The sequence below is a fragment of the Rhinopithecus roxellana genome, chromosome 19, assembly GCF_007565055.1.
Source record: "Rhinopithecus roxellana isolate Shanxi Qingling chromosome 19, ASM756505v1, whole genome shotgun sequence".
Taxonomy (NCBI): domain Eukaryota; kingdom Metazoa; phylum Chordata; class Mammalia; order Primates; family Cercopithecidae; genus Rhinopithecus; species Rhinopithecus roxellana.
Genome location: NC_044567.1, coordinates 36,265,679 through 36,280,167, shown reverse-complemented (window position 1 = coordinate 36,280,167; position 14,489 = coordinate 36,265,679).

The window sequence follows — 14,489 nt, the reverse complement described above, 5'->3', positions numbered from 1 at the left end:
TCAATGGAGATGACTTCACTGGCTTCCCAGGCCTTTAGTTGGCTATAATGAATCCAAGAGTCTATTCCAGTGACCTTTACTGCTGCAGGACTAGAAAAGAGTATAGTGTAAGTTCCCTCCCAATCTGGGCCTCTAGAGAGAGAAAGGGAAGGGCGTGCCTTTATTAGCACTAGGTCACCTGGTTTGAAAAGAGGTGGGTCTGGTTCATGGGCTTGAGCCTCTGACGGTTGTTTCAATTCCTGTTGGAAATGGGCCAGAGAGGTTATGTGTTTAATTAAATCAGAGGTTTCTTAGTCTAGCAAGAGATCACTGGGGAGAAAAGGCCATCCATTCATCATTTCAAGGAGATGCAAAGCTAGCTTTGAAGGGGTGTTTCTAAAACATAGCAGGGTTACGTATGGGGAGAAAGGTAGTCCAGGGGAGATGAGTCTCCTGAGACAGTTTCCTGAGGTGCCTTTTGATAATATCATTTGTCTTTTCTTCCTTTCCTGAGGATTGTGGTCTCCAGGCACAATGAAGATGGTATTGTATACCTAGTGCCTTTGAGAACCCTGGGGTGACAGCTGACTTGAACGAGTGGCCAGTATTGCTCTGGAGGTACTTAGGGAGTCTAAAGTGAGGGATTATCTCATTGATTAATACTTTTATCATCTCAGAGGCTTTCTCTGACATGAAATTGCTTCTACCCAGTTAGTGAAAGTCTCTATCCACACTAGGAGGACTGGAAGCCTCTTGCCTTTGGCATATGAGTGAAATCCATTTGCTACTCTTTTTCTTGGTGGCCTACTGTCCTTTGGGTTCCTGGAGGAAGAAGCTATCAATTGAGGGGATTATTTTTAAGGTAGTTCTCACAAGCATTAACAATTCGTTTAACCATTTGTATTAGTTTTCTTTTTTTTTTTTTTTTTTAGACGGAGTCTCACTCTGTTGCCCTCAGGCTGGAATGCAGTGGCGCGATCTCGGCTCACTGCAAGCTCCGCCTCCCGGGTTCACACCATTCTCCTGCCTCAGCTTCCCGAGTAGCTGGGACTACAGGAACCCACCACCATGCCCAGCTAATTTTTTTTTGTATTTTTAGTAGAGACGGGGTTTCACCATGTTAGCCAGGATGGTCTCGATCTCCTGACCTTGTGATCCCCCTACCTTGGCCTCCCAAAGTGCTGGGATTACAGACGTGAGCCACCACACCTGGTCTGTATTAGGTTTTTACCTGAGAACAATCTCTGGGTCATTTGATAGGTTTTATCCTTACCTAGGTGGAAGGCCTGGTGAAGGCTTTTAAAAATTTTCCATTGGTTGGCAGCAAGTAGATGAAGTTTACCGTGTTCTGATTGTAGCCATCCTGAAGACTGAAGGATGTATCCCTGAGAGGTGGCCCGTTCTATTTTTGCAGGAGAGTATTGCAGTTTTATTTCTCTGATGGGGCCCTCCCAGATCAATAGGGCTTCAAGTGGGTCAGAGACCTGGGGACCCCTGGCTGCTGTTTTAGCTGCTTAGTCTGCCAGTCTATTTCCCTCAGCTATTTCATCTATCCCTCTTTGGTGGCCTTTACAAAGTATGACTGACACCTTCCCATGGGAGGAAGACTGGGGATAATAGGCTATTAATTTCCTGATGGTATTTAATGGCAGACCCATTAGCTGTGAAGAAGTTCCTCTCTTTCCAGATAGTGGCATGGGTGTGGAGGTGCTCACACCCATGTTAAAATCAGTAGATGTTAACTGTCTTGTCTTTGCTTAGTTTGAGTGCCCTCATGAGGGTGATTAGTTCGGCTAGTTGTACCTGAGGAAAGAAGTGCATTCTCAACCATATGGTTTAAAGTAACTATTGTGTAGCCTGCTTTGTGGGTTCCTTGTTCTACAAAAGAACTCCCATCTGTAAAGAGAATCTAGTCTGGATTCTCTAAGAGGGTTTCCTTGAGGTCCTCTCTTGCTGCTCAAGTTTGTGCTACTATTTGTTTGCAGTCATGCTCAAGTTCCCCAGCTTCATATGTGAGGAAGATGGCTGGATTTAAGGAGGGACAGTTTCTTAATTGGACCGTAGATCCTTCTAACAATAGAGCTTGATGCTTGAGGAGACACTTGTCTGTTAGTCTTCTAGGAGACTATTGTCTCTTAGAAGACAGTAGTCCTGCCACATTGTGCAGAGTATAAACAGTGAAGTTATTCCCCATGGTTAACTTAGTAGCCTCTGGTATCAGCAAGGCTACAGCTGCGATTGCCTGGAGGCAGGCCAGCCATCTTCTAGCTACCAAAATGAGCACCTTACTTAGGTAGCCCACGGGCTGCTGGGCTGGACACCAGGTCTATTTTAGGACTCCCAGTGCCATTCCCTTTCTCCCCGATACAAAAAAATTAAACGTTTTTCCTATGGGGAGACAAAGGGCTGGTGCCTTAAGCAAGGTTTGTTTTAGTTGATCGATGGCCTTTTTAGCCTCCAGCTCCCAAATTGGACAGTGAGTTTTAGCTGCCGAGTCTGCTTTATTAGATGATAATAATGAAAGAGCTGAGCTACAGGTATCACTGTGCCCAGGTATCAATAGTCTGCAGATTCCTGTAATACCCAAGAATCCCCTCAGTTTCCTGAGGGTTCTGGGGAGGGGAAAGGAGAAGTTGGGTTAAATTCTCTTTTTGCCCAATGTTCTTGTTCACTCTGACAAGACCAGGCCTAGTTACTTCACTCAAGATGGACAGAGTTGAGTTTTGATTTTGGAACCTTATATTCTCTGTTAGCTAGAAAATTAAGGAGAGCCTTACTGCCCTCCTAAGAGATTTCCTCAGTTGGAGCACAGAGGAGAAGTTCATCTACCTATTTCAAGACCTTAACCTGAGGATAAAGGAACTCAGAGAGGTCACTCAGTAATGCCTGCCCAAACAAGTGGAAGCTGTCTTGGAATCCCTGAGGTAATACTGTTCAGGTTAATTGAGTGGTTTGGTTACAGGGATCCTCAAATGCAAACAAATACAGGGAGTCAGTGTCTAATGGTATGCAGAAGAAGGCATGCCTTTAGGTCCAAGACTGTGAGCCATTTAGTCCCCTCAGGTATTTGGGCTAGCAGGGTATATAGATTGGGAACCACCGGGTGCATTGGAACCACAGCCTCATTAATGAGGGAGAAGTCCTGAACTAGCCTCCATTCCCTGTTGGGTTTTTATATTCCTAATAACAAGGGCTGTTGCAGGGTTTGAGGAGGCCCAGGATCTTTAAGTTATATATCATGGCTTCTAGCTTTTCCTGACCTCTGGTTTCAGGGGATATTGTTTCTAGTTAGGAAAGGAGATGGGATCCTTAACATGGACCCGGACCAGTATGGCTGTCCAATTTTCCATCAAGTTGCCCAGACTTCTGGGTTAATATCAGTCTCCACTAGGGGCAGACAAAGAGTTTGTCCAGAGGCCATCAGGATGGTGGTCCCCATATGGTCCAGGACATCCTTGCCCAACAGAGGAGTTGGGCTTTAAGGCATAATTAGAAAAGCATGAGTGAACAAAAGGTCTCCCCAGCTACAACTAAGGGGTTGAGAGAAATATTGGGTTAAAGGCCTTCCTGAGGTGCCCCTCCTGAGGTGCCCCTCATGGTCATGCTGAGAGAAAAAGGGAGCCCAGATTAGAGAGTAGAACTGAGAGACTGGCTCCAGTATCCAAGAGGAGGTCCCTTTTCCTCACTTCAATTTCCAGAATTACCCAAGGCTCCTGCATGGTAATGGTGGTCTGGACCACTGAAGCCAGGAAGAGGAGCCCCAGGACCCGTAAGTCATGCTGCTGGACCATTTGGGAGATTGGTCCTAGATCCGATAACCAGCATCCCAGGAGACAGTCCACTCTCCAGTGGTCTCCATTGCAGACTGGACAGGGTCGAGGTGGCTTCCTTATGCCAGTTGGGCGATCCTTTTTGAAATGCCCTGCCTTGCCACATCTGTAGCAGTTAACAGGTGCACCCTGGGAATTCTGAGGCTTGTGGGCTTGCCTGGCAGCCATTAAAGCCTCTGTCTATTTCCTATATTTCCTCTTTCCTTCCTGGGCCTCCCTGTCTCTATTATGAAAGACTGAGGTGGCTACTTTCGAGAGGTTCTTTAAAATACTATCTGGCCCCAGGGTCTGTTTTTGTAGCTTCATAATGATGTCAGGAGCTGCCTGAGTAATACATGTATTCTTCGGGATTCGTTGTCCCTCAGCTAAATCAGGAGACAGAAAGGTGTGCTTTATCAGGACTCTCTTAGCCTTTCCAAGAAAGCAGTGGGGTTTTCATTGAATCCCTGGTTGATCATGGACAACTTAGTATAATTGAGAGGTCCGGTCCTCGTTCTACATAAGCCTTCCATTACACACACCTGAAAGTGTCTCCTCTTCTAGCTTTCCATTTCATTGTTGGGATTTCATTTAGGGTCATCCATGGGTACTGCTTCTCTTCCAGTTGGATAATGTTCGCCCCCTTCTCTGATGCCATATGTGATACAAAACGCATCCCCAAATCTCTCTGCTGCTTGCAGAACAGCCAGCTTCTCAGTGCCCATCAGGGTCTGATTCAGAAGTAACGTAACATCTCTCCAAGAGATTTCAAATATTTGAGTGAAATTCTGGAAAGTCTCTATATATCTATCAAGGTCGTCTGAAAACTTGCCAAGATCCCCCTTAATTTGCTTTAAGTCTCATAGGAGAAAAGGACCTGAATCTTACTGGGCCCAAATACGCTGTGCATCTGTTGGAGCAGCAAGAGGGAGACTGGGGCTTGTTTAGGGTGAGGATTTCTAGCAGAGGCCAAGCTGAAGCTGGATAGGGAGGTCGAGGTGGACCCAGAGGAGCAGGGCTTGAGAGAGCTGGCTCCTCTGCTGGGAGTGCCTCTGGGGTTTGTTTCTTTAATTCCCTGGGCTTGCCCCTTGCAGCCTTCCCTGAGACAGCAAACAGGAGGGCTGGATCAATCCTACACTGTTAGCAAAGGCCTGGATTGCCTTGCAAGGTATAGAAAGTCGGCACACATAGGGCCTCAGACCATCTCTCCTCATGTCTACAGAAAAGTTCCAACTGCCGGATGGTACTGAAATGAATGGTTCCTTCCTGGGGCCAACGCAGTCCTTCATAATTTGGCCAAACCTTTGTACAGAGGGCTATGAGGCATTTTTCCTCCAGATTCTGAGGTCAAAGCAGTCCCAGTGGTTCAGAATACACTCCAGAGGAGTATAAGCTGGGGATGGTGAAGAGATCTGATTGTCCATTCTGAAAGACAGGGAATAGAGGCCTTTCTCATTCCCTTCCTTCTTTCAGTGAAATCTCAGGGTGTGATGGAGAGAGAAAGCAAGTATTCCCCCTTTCCCTTCCACCTTTTCTATCCTTGAGCCCCGGCGAACTTGGCATGTGTCTCCCACAGGTACCAATGTGGTGTGTACCCATGAAGCAGGGAAAACGTAGAGAACATGAATTAACCACCCTCCCCTATGCCTCCCTTTCTTCCTGCCGTCAACAACCTTTGAGTTCCCTGGGTCTGTTTAGCCCATGGAGCATGGCTCCTTCCACGGGGTTGGGGGTTCAGTTGGCAGGAATTGGTCCTGCTCATTTACGTCAGGCCTGTTGCCTGGCTTTGGATCCCTCAGACCTGGTTTTGCTTTTTAGGGCCTCAGCCTGAAGCTTGGAATTGAGTTTAGGACTGAAAAGGTATTTCAGAGGCTGTTTTGTATACGTTTAGAGTGTCTCAAATGAGCTCTGCTGAATTTGCAGTTATCAGCCAGCCTGGGCTGTTCCCCCATTAACTTCCCTATCAGAAACAGAGTTGTGAGAAGGGGGAGCCCTCTCACTTAGAAAAGGAAAAAAAGAAAAAAAGAAAAACAGTTTAAAGGGCAAACGGGGAGGTCCTGGGGGAAGAGCCCCTGGCTCAGGGCAAGCGGGCTCCATTCATCCTTGTATTCTTCCCCCAGATCGGACTGGATTGATTCCTTGGCCAGGGAAGGAAAAGTTCCATTGGTGCAGCGGGTAAGAAGTGCCCACACTTCAGCCCTGTGGGTTCAACCCTGTGGGGTCCCACCTACTGCTGTAGTTTTCTCCTGCTTCCGGCTCATCCCAGGCTGTGGAGGTGGAGCCAGCGCGGGCCATGGCGGCACTGCTCCTCCTGCCCCCTTGTGGCTGTTGGGCATGACCTTTGCACGCTGTGAACATGCCCAGGCCCCCAATCTGGGAGGGGATAGGCTAATGAGAGGTGCCTTGAGCCATGGATACCTGCAGCTGTCCAGAGGGCGGAGGAGGAGATTGTACCTCTAACCACCGTTGGTCTGATTTGCATGTTTGGTGGCTGAGCCGAATAATCATTTTACTTAGTAACATTGCCACTGTCTGTAGCAAAACTCGTAACATTATAAAGGAAGAGATATGAGCCATTTCAAACTGTGTGAGAGAGAGAGAAAAGGGATTAAGTCTTGGGATTCTGGCTGCCCGATAGGGCGGTTAAAACTCCATGAAGGGAAACAGAGCCTTTTACCTTCAGGAAAGAGAGACAGGTGGCAGGATTTTGAAAAAGAGGCAGATCCAACAGTTTTGCTTTTGCACTCACCTTCCAGGATCCCAGGCAAAGGCCCCCGTTGAAACAGAAAGAATTTCCTTATTCTGCTCACAGGGTGTGTGACAGGGGGAGTGGCTTGCTTCTTCAAGTCCCTGCAGCTCAAACCCCTAGGGGGAGCATGCAGATGGGCAGGTCGTGGGGAGCGTGGGCTCCAAACTCATGGTAACATCTAGGGTTGAGTGTTTACAGCTCCTGAAGCACCAGTGGGCACGTGTTACAGTGTCCTTTTTCAGCTTAGCCATCTGCACTCATCTTGTGTTAATCAGCTCAATTAGACCCTCTGTCTTACTGCAAGGACAGAGGGCCTTCTGTATCCGGGGGTTGCCCTAGTGTACTAGAAAAATCAGTTTATATACGGGCTTGGAGAATAAGTCCAGGGGTTTACTGAGTGGTGGAGGTAGCTCTCAGCAGGTGGATGGGAAGCCAGAAGGGGGATGGAGTGGGAAGGTGGGCTTCCCCTGGAGACAGGCCACTCAGCAGCTGGGCTCTCCTCTGACCACCCTCGGCCAAATTTCCCTTGGCATCCACATTGTTCGGCCGTGGATGGCCTGTCAGTGTCTGTATGTTCTTCTGCCAATGTGTTCCCTTCAACATTTATCTGCTTGTGTGTGTAACCACTAGGAGCTCAGGATTTTTATAGGATCTCAGGATGCAGGGAGTGGCAGGCCAGGGTGGTCTTAGAAAATGCAACATTTGAGCGCAAAAACGGAAATTCCTATCTTCACCTAGGTCCATGGACACAGGCCTGAGGGTGGAGCCCTAGCCAGGGACCCCACCCTTCTCTACCCAGCACTTCCCTGCCTCCCTCTCATATCATAAGCACCCTGTCTATAAGCGCAGGGACTATCACAGAAGTGGTAGGCACATGAGATAAGGACTAGTTTTGAGGGAAATAATTAGTTCAGACCCTCCAAATCAAGGACCAACACACAGCACACAGACACACAGACACACAGCTAGCAAACTGAGGGACTTTGCCTCCTGAGTCATTATGTGACTTCCTTTTCATCTATCCAAACCATAAAGAATTTCCTGCTCCCCATAGACTTACAAGAGTATTACCAAGAGGATATCAAGATACCTGGTGATAGAGTCTTCTGCATATAGCTGTTCTCAGTTACGAGGTTTATGCAAATAAAGATATGACAAAAAAATTTGTTGGCTACCTTAGGACAAATTACTAAAAAGGTGTCAAGCATTTTGGCATAATGAAAGTCTCTAACTTCTTAAGCTTAAATGGTTTTAGCAAAATGCTTATGTTTTATACAGCTAATTGCTACCAGTCTAACTAAAACCAAGACTATAGCAGCCCAATGCATAGAACTTACAGATAAGCCAATTTTGTAACCTTGCTTTTTGGCTTTGATTTTTTTACTCTTACATTGCTTAAAAGGTTTTAAGGGTTGATAGATACCTGTCCACCTCCATTCCTGTCTGGAATGTTGAAATTGGCTGTAAGATTTTTGGCTGTAAATCTTTTGGCCATAGGATGGGCCATGGACAGTATGGACCTGGGGCAGGCAGCCACATCATTCTGACAATGATATGGGACAAAATAAAGGTTTGGCCATTGATGCTGTCTGTGGCAAATCTTCATCAAAAGGAATGAATAAGAAATAAAAGTAAAATTTTAAGCCCCCAGTTGACTGAACAGACCCTTTCTTGGCCGAAGGATCCTCAGAAAATCTTTCAAAGCTGAGTTCCTGGTCATAACCAGAGTTGATAGGTCTCATTATATCCCTTCTCTTGCTAATGGCCAGTAGGCTTTCTTCCCTAAGGGCTAAACAGAAAACAGCCCTTTCAAAAGTCTCCACACTGATAATACTTATTCCTAGATTATCTCTCCAGGTACGAAACAAAGACAAGATAAGATTAATGGGTCCTGCACCCCACCCTGAGATGTCTGCTTGTCTTGTTCCTCTACTCTCTTTTCTTCAAGGGCTTACGTATCTTATGTCAAATGCAGACTTATTGAGCACTAACTAAAGTCTCATATTTGTAATCATTTGTAATTATGTAATCATTTGCTTAACTGCCTCCTCTTTTTAGTGGAAAATGTACAAATATGAAACCTGAGAGTCTCTTTGGAAAAAACAGCCACAGACACATCTATGATTTGCCTTTTTCCCGATGTGCCTTCAAGCTGGGTCAGTAAACCTCGATGGATGGAAACACCTACCTCAGTCACTCATTTTGGTTGTCAACCCTCCAAGCCCACTTTTCTCTCCATGTTGTAGCAATTGTGGGCTTTGTCCTCTAACACAGAGTGAACAGATTGTCTCTGTTCTTTCCTGCTTTTTCCACTTTTGCCTGTCTTATCCATTAGTTTCCTTCAAAAACATCTTTATGAATGTACAAAATAATTTGAGGCAATTTAAAGAAAGCTATTAAATGACTAATAGTGCAGGTGGTAAGCAGGCTTGGCACAAATTGTGAAGAGAGTGCAAAGCTGACCAAAGTTAGCAGCAGGGTCATAAATATAAAATTAGTAAGTATCCAGAGAAGTCATTTTGGAACGATGGTAATGTACTCCCTGGAAGACGAAACTCTCATGTAGAATCTCAGCCTATTGAAGGGTCTGTGTTAGCCTCAAAGGAGGAACTTAGTGTTGTGTCTGAAAGACTATTTTTAATCCTATTGTTAGGAGTAGGGAACATCTTTGAGTAGCACGACACCAAAGTATGTTAGCAGCGGCGAATCCATATGGGTCTGCAGCAGTCTCAATTCTTGTCTGGTCACAAGAAAGAATTTGACTGAGGGGCATGAGGCAGAGTAAGATCGAGGCAAGTTTTAGAGCAGGAGTGAAAGTTTATTTAAAAGCTCTAGAGCAGGAATAAAAGGAGATAAAGAACCCATGGAAGAGGGCCAAGTGGGTGACTTGAGGTCAAGTGCATGGTTTGACCTTTTGACTTGGGGTTTTAAAAGTTGGCATGCTTCCAGGGGGTTGTGTCTTTTCTCTCCTGATTCTTCCATTGGGGAGGGACTGTCCACAAGCACAGTGGCCTGCCAGCATTTGAGAGGGGACGCATTTGCAGTGTGTTTAACTGGAGTTGTACGCATGCTCATTTGAAGCATTCTTCCCCTACCAGTCCAGTGTTCCTAGAGGATGGCCATAATATTAGTCCATTCTCACACTGCTATAAAGAACTACCTGAGACTGGGTAATTTACAAAGAAAAGAGGTTTAATTGACTCAGAGTTCTATGTGTTGTTCAGGAGGCATGGCTTGGCAGGCCTCAGGAAACTTACAATCATGGTAGAAGGTGAAGGGGGAAACCAGCACATCTTACATGGCGGGAGCAGGAGGAAGAGTGAGAAGGGGAAGGGGGACATGCTATACCTTTTTACATAACCGGATCTCATGAAAACTCACTATCATGAGAACAACAAGGGGGGAAATCCACCCCTATGATCCAATCACCTCCCACCAGCTCTTTCCTCCAACACTGGGGATTACAATTCAACATGAGAGTTAGGTGGGAGCAAAGAGCCAAACCATATCAGTCATATACCAGTTAAACTCCACCAATTTGCCTTTCAGTATGCGTGCCTGAGCCCACTTGCCTAACTCCTGAGATCTTACTGGGAAGTCGCTGATCATCCGTTTCAGGCATTTCTATCTAGTAGGAGACTGTCTTTCCCTGGTGCTGGCTGCAACGAATTATTATTTTAGAGAGACAGTTAACAACCACCTAGCCATCACCTGGTGGTCATGTGACATTCCCAGTTGAGGGAAGGGGGCCCTTTTGTGCCTTGCTTATGTCTAAGTAGCTACCGACTATAATACTATTGTCAGCAGCATAAAATATTTGACAACTGTCACTCAAAAAAAAAAAAAAAAAAAAACCAACACTAATTTATAGCATTTTCTAATTTCCATAGTGTAAATGCTCTCAGGATGGTTGATTCCAAGCTAATGACTTGACATCATTATATATGAATTTGAGAAGAGAGGTGTATACCCTGCTCTCACCAGCTTGTGCATAACATACCACTGTCTGTTCTGGTCACTATTTGATTTCCGGGATCCTCATTTTCTTAAGAAAGGGAAATAATTATATTTATCTCACAAAATTGTCAGATAAATTAAACCACATAACAGGAGTACAATGCTTTGCACATGATGGCTCTTCTCTGTCTTGGGAACTAAACTGGGTTATTTGCAAGCTTTGAAGACATTTTGCACAACCTGACAAACGTCAGACAAACTGTACCTATCAGTTGAAAATAAATTAAACAAATGGGCTCTCTGAAGTTTTGTCCACTCAGTGCTGGGGGAAGGAAGCACAGAGAACCAAATCTAAATCCCAACTTCTTTTTCCTATCAGGATCCCCAAACCAGAGCTTTACAATTGGAAGACTAATTACTGCCTTTTTCTCTGCTACTCTGTTTTCCCTGGGGTCATCGCCCCGTCTGGTTTTTGTGCTTTTTTCCTGCCTTATCCACTAGATTTCTTTTAAAAACATCTTGCTTTCTCGTATGTGTGTATGTGTGTATGTGCATATATATGTGTGTATATCTATATGTATATATACAAATTGAGACAATGCAAAGACGACTATTAATAGTTCATTGTACAGGTGATATATGTGGGCCTTGATACATATAGAGTTATAAAGTGCCTTATTTATAACTGTTGTTCCTGATATGACTAAAGTATTGAGAAAGCCAAATATAGGAGGCAGAGAAAGAAAATGAAGCAAACAGTAGAGCTCACTCTGTGTAAAATCCCTGAAGAATTGATAGTATTCTAGAGGTAAGTAGGAAACCAAAGAGCCAGCTATAACATACAGTTCTGCTGGAGCATGCAATCAGCAGGCCCTACGATTAAGAGAGGAAATAGAAAGAGGAAGCCCATGCTTCTCAGCTAAAGCCTGCTGAGGGATTATGGAGGTAGAACATGGAAATTAAAGGACACATAAGCCTTTATATATGAGGCTAGGCAAATGGGTAAAAGAAGAAAAACAAGGAGATCATTGTTTCTCAGCTCTGAAACGGGAGGCATGTCATTTCTTGGAATTTGGGGCTCTAGTTCTACTAAGTTATATAGGGGGTGAGTGGTGCCTTCTTTTTCCTCACTAACAGTAGCAGAGGCAGAATAGAGTGCCAACCTGGAGTATTCAGGCCAGCCTTGTTCATCATTTGGATCTCTGCCTTCTGATCCTAGATGAAGACTTGAAGACAAGATCAGTGTGAGCCTCCACTATGCTGAAATTAGTGCTGAGTGTTTACTATGTTGATGTGATGTTGGCCAAATTAAACCAGTTTGAAAGCTCAGGGATGGAAACTTTGCCTAGATATGGGAGGTAATGCTCAGAATCAAGGTTATGACTTACTAAATGTCAAGGATATACGAACCTGAAGACATCATCTGTCTCCTGGGATTTCTGCTAAAGTGTAAGATATCCTAAAGTCAAAGATGTGACTGACCAAGAGACAAGAAAGATTCATGAGCTCACAGCGACCCATGTTTGGGTTCTACCCTCACTGCGTGTGGGGAAGATACAAGCAGCAGAACATCTGATCCTGTCTCTACATTCAAAACCAAGACACATCCCAAAAGGTGAGGGCAAATAGACATTTATTTCAAGAGGAGCCATGATAGTAATGAGTTTCGGTGCAGTCGGGCTCAAATTATTAATCCTCTGTAGCCTCATGTTTATTTATCTGCAAACTGTTTGTCTATAATGACTTTATATCGAGATAGTATATGCATATGTTCATGGATGTCTAGAACCTAAATGGTTACCCACATTGAAAGTAGAATTAACTCTCCATAAATTTCAGTTATCATTCTCATACTAAGACAAAGGCAGTGTAACTGGTGTACCCTGGGGTATTCTAGGGGCAGGGGAGCAGCAAAGAGGATTGAGAATGTGGAGCTAAAATGTGTAGGGCCCTGAATGCCCAGTTAAAGATTGGAGCTTTTTTCATACTTCAGTCACTTGGGTAACATCTTTACAATTTTGTCAGTGTCTGCAGATTTCCTGCAATATTATCTATTAGTAATTTAAATAGAACTACCTTTTTAAAAATGCTACATTTCCCCCATCAGTATGTGAGCACTCCAGTTGCTTCACATTTCAACAACACTTGGTGTTTTCTGTTTTTCTTTTGTAGGGGGCCAAGGGAAAACTTCCACTTTGCTCTCTGAAGGTTCATTGAAAATCAGTTGACAAAAGTCAGATGAATAGGAGAAAAAGGATACAAAATTTGTTAATGTGAACATGTGTGCATAGGAGTCTTATCACATATGAAAAGCTCAAAGAAAAAGCCACATGGTTAAAGTTTTATGCTGTCCTGAGGTTGAGGAAAAAACAGGGAATTGGGGCAGAGGCAAGGCCAGTTCTGGGAGGGAGAGGAGAGGAGGCCTGGCTAGCAAAGGATGTCTTGTTATGCAGATGCAACCTCACAGTGAGCAGCTCTCAGAAAGAGGGAGTTTCTGTCAGACCCCCAAAGGTATCAGACTTCAGTCTCTCTCCTCCAGGAGGTAGTCATGTCTCCATCCTGATCCCTGATCGAGGACAGGGGCCAGGGAAAACCTGGCTGCTTGTTTCACCAATACAGAGTTTCTCTACAGATGCAAATCTTCTTAACAAAAGGCAGCTTGCAGGAGACCCTCTGAACATCCAACTCCAAATATGCCAAAGAAGTATGTATTCTGAGGTGGAATATTCTTGGTTCCTCCCTCCCTCCCTCTTCCTTCCTTTCTTCCTTCTGCTGAATATAATTTAAAGAGTTTACTTGAGCCAAAGTGAGGCCAGGTGCCTGGAAGACTCAGGCCCAAGTAGCTCCATTTGGCCTTTGTTTCAAGCAAGTTTATAAAGGCAAAGAAGGAGGATAGATACAAAGTTGTTTGTCAGAAATTCTCACTGTCTGATAGATATAACATTGATTAGTGATTGACTATATATTGTTAGGCTATAGAGTATAAATTATAATGTTCACTGTGGCATTATTAGGTTGATTTATAGCTACCTGTGGCGATAGCAAGCAGTTCCAAGAGACAAATACATAGCTTAAAGCAGGGCAAGGGTGGAGGAGTAGGAAGTGAGTGCTGCCTCATTCTAATGTCTCTCTGGAGCTGGTAATTTAAAGGGACTCACATTCCTTAGATAGAAGTTCTTTTCTCACTTTCTTTCTTTGACAAATAAAAATTTTATGTATTTATCATGTACAGAATGTTGTTTTGAGGCTAGGCTTGGCAGATTATGCCTGTAATCCCAGCACTTTGGGAGTCCGAGGTGGGCGGATCACCTGAGGTTGGAAGTTCAAGACCAGCCTGACCGACATGAAGAAACCCCATCTCTACTAAAAATACAAAATTAGCTGGGCATCATGGCACATGCCTGTAATCCCAGCAACTTGGGAGGCCGAGGCAGGAGAATGGTGTAAACTCGGAAGGCAGAGCTTGCAGTGAGCTGAGATCCGGCCACTGCACCCCAGCCTGGGCGACAGAGCGAGACTCCATCTCAAAAAGAAAAAAAAAAAAAAAAGATTTTCTGATTGGCAACTGGTTAAAAGAGTTATTAACCGCCAGGCATGCTGGCTCATGCCTGTAATCCCAGCACTTTGGGAGGCCAAGGCAGGCAGGCAGATCATGAGGTCAGGAGTTTGAGATCAGCCTGACCAACATGGTGAAACCCTGTCTCTACTAAAAATACAAAAATTAGCCAGGCGTGCTGGCAGATGCCTGTAATCCCAGCTACTTGGGAGGCTGAGGCAGGAGAATCGCTTGAACCCAGGAGGTGGAGATTGCAGTGAGCTGAGATCACACCACTGCACTCTAGCCTGGGCAACAAGAACAAGACTCCATCTCAAAAAAAAAAAAAAAGAGTTATTATCAATAGAAAGGAATGTCTGGGTTATGATAAGGAGTTGTGGAGACTGAAGTTTTATTATTCAGATGAAGCCTCCAGGTAGCAGGCTTCAGAGAGAATAGA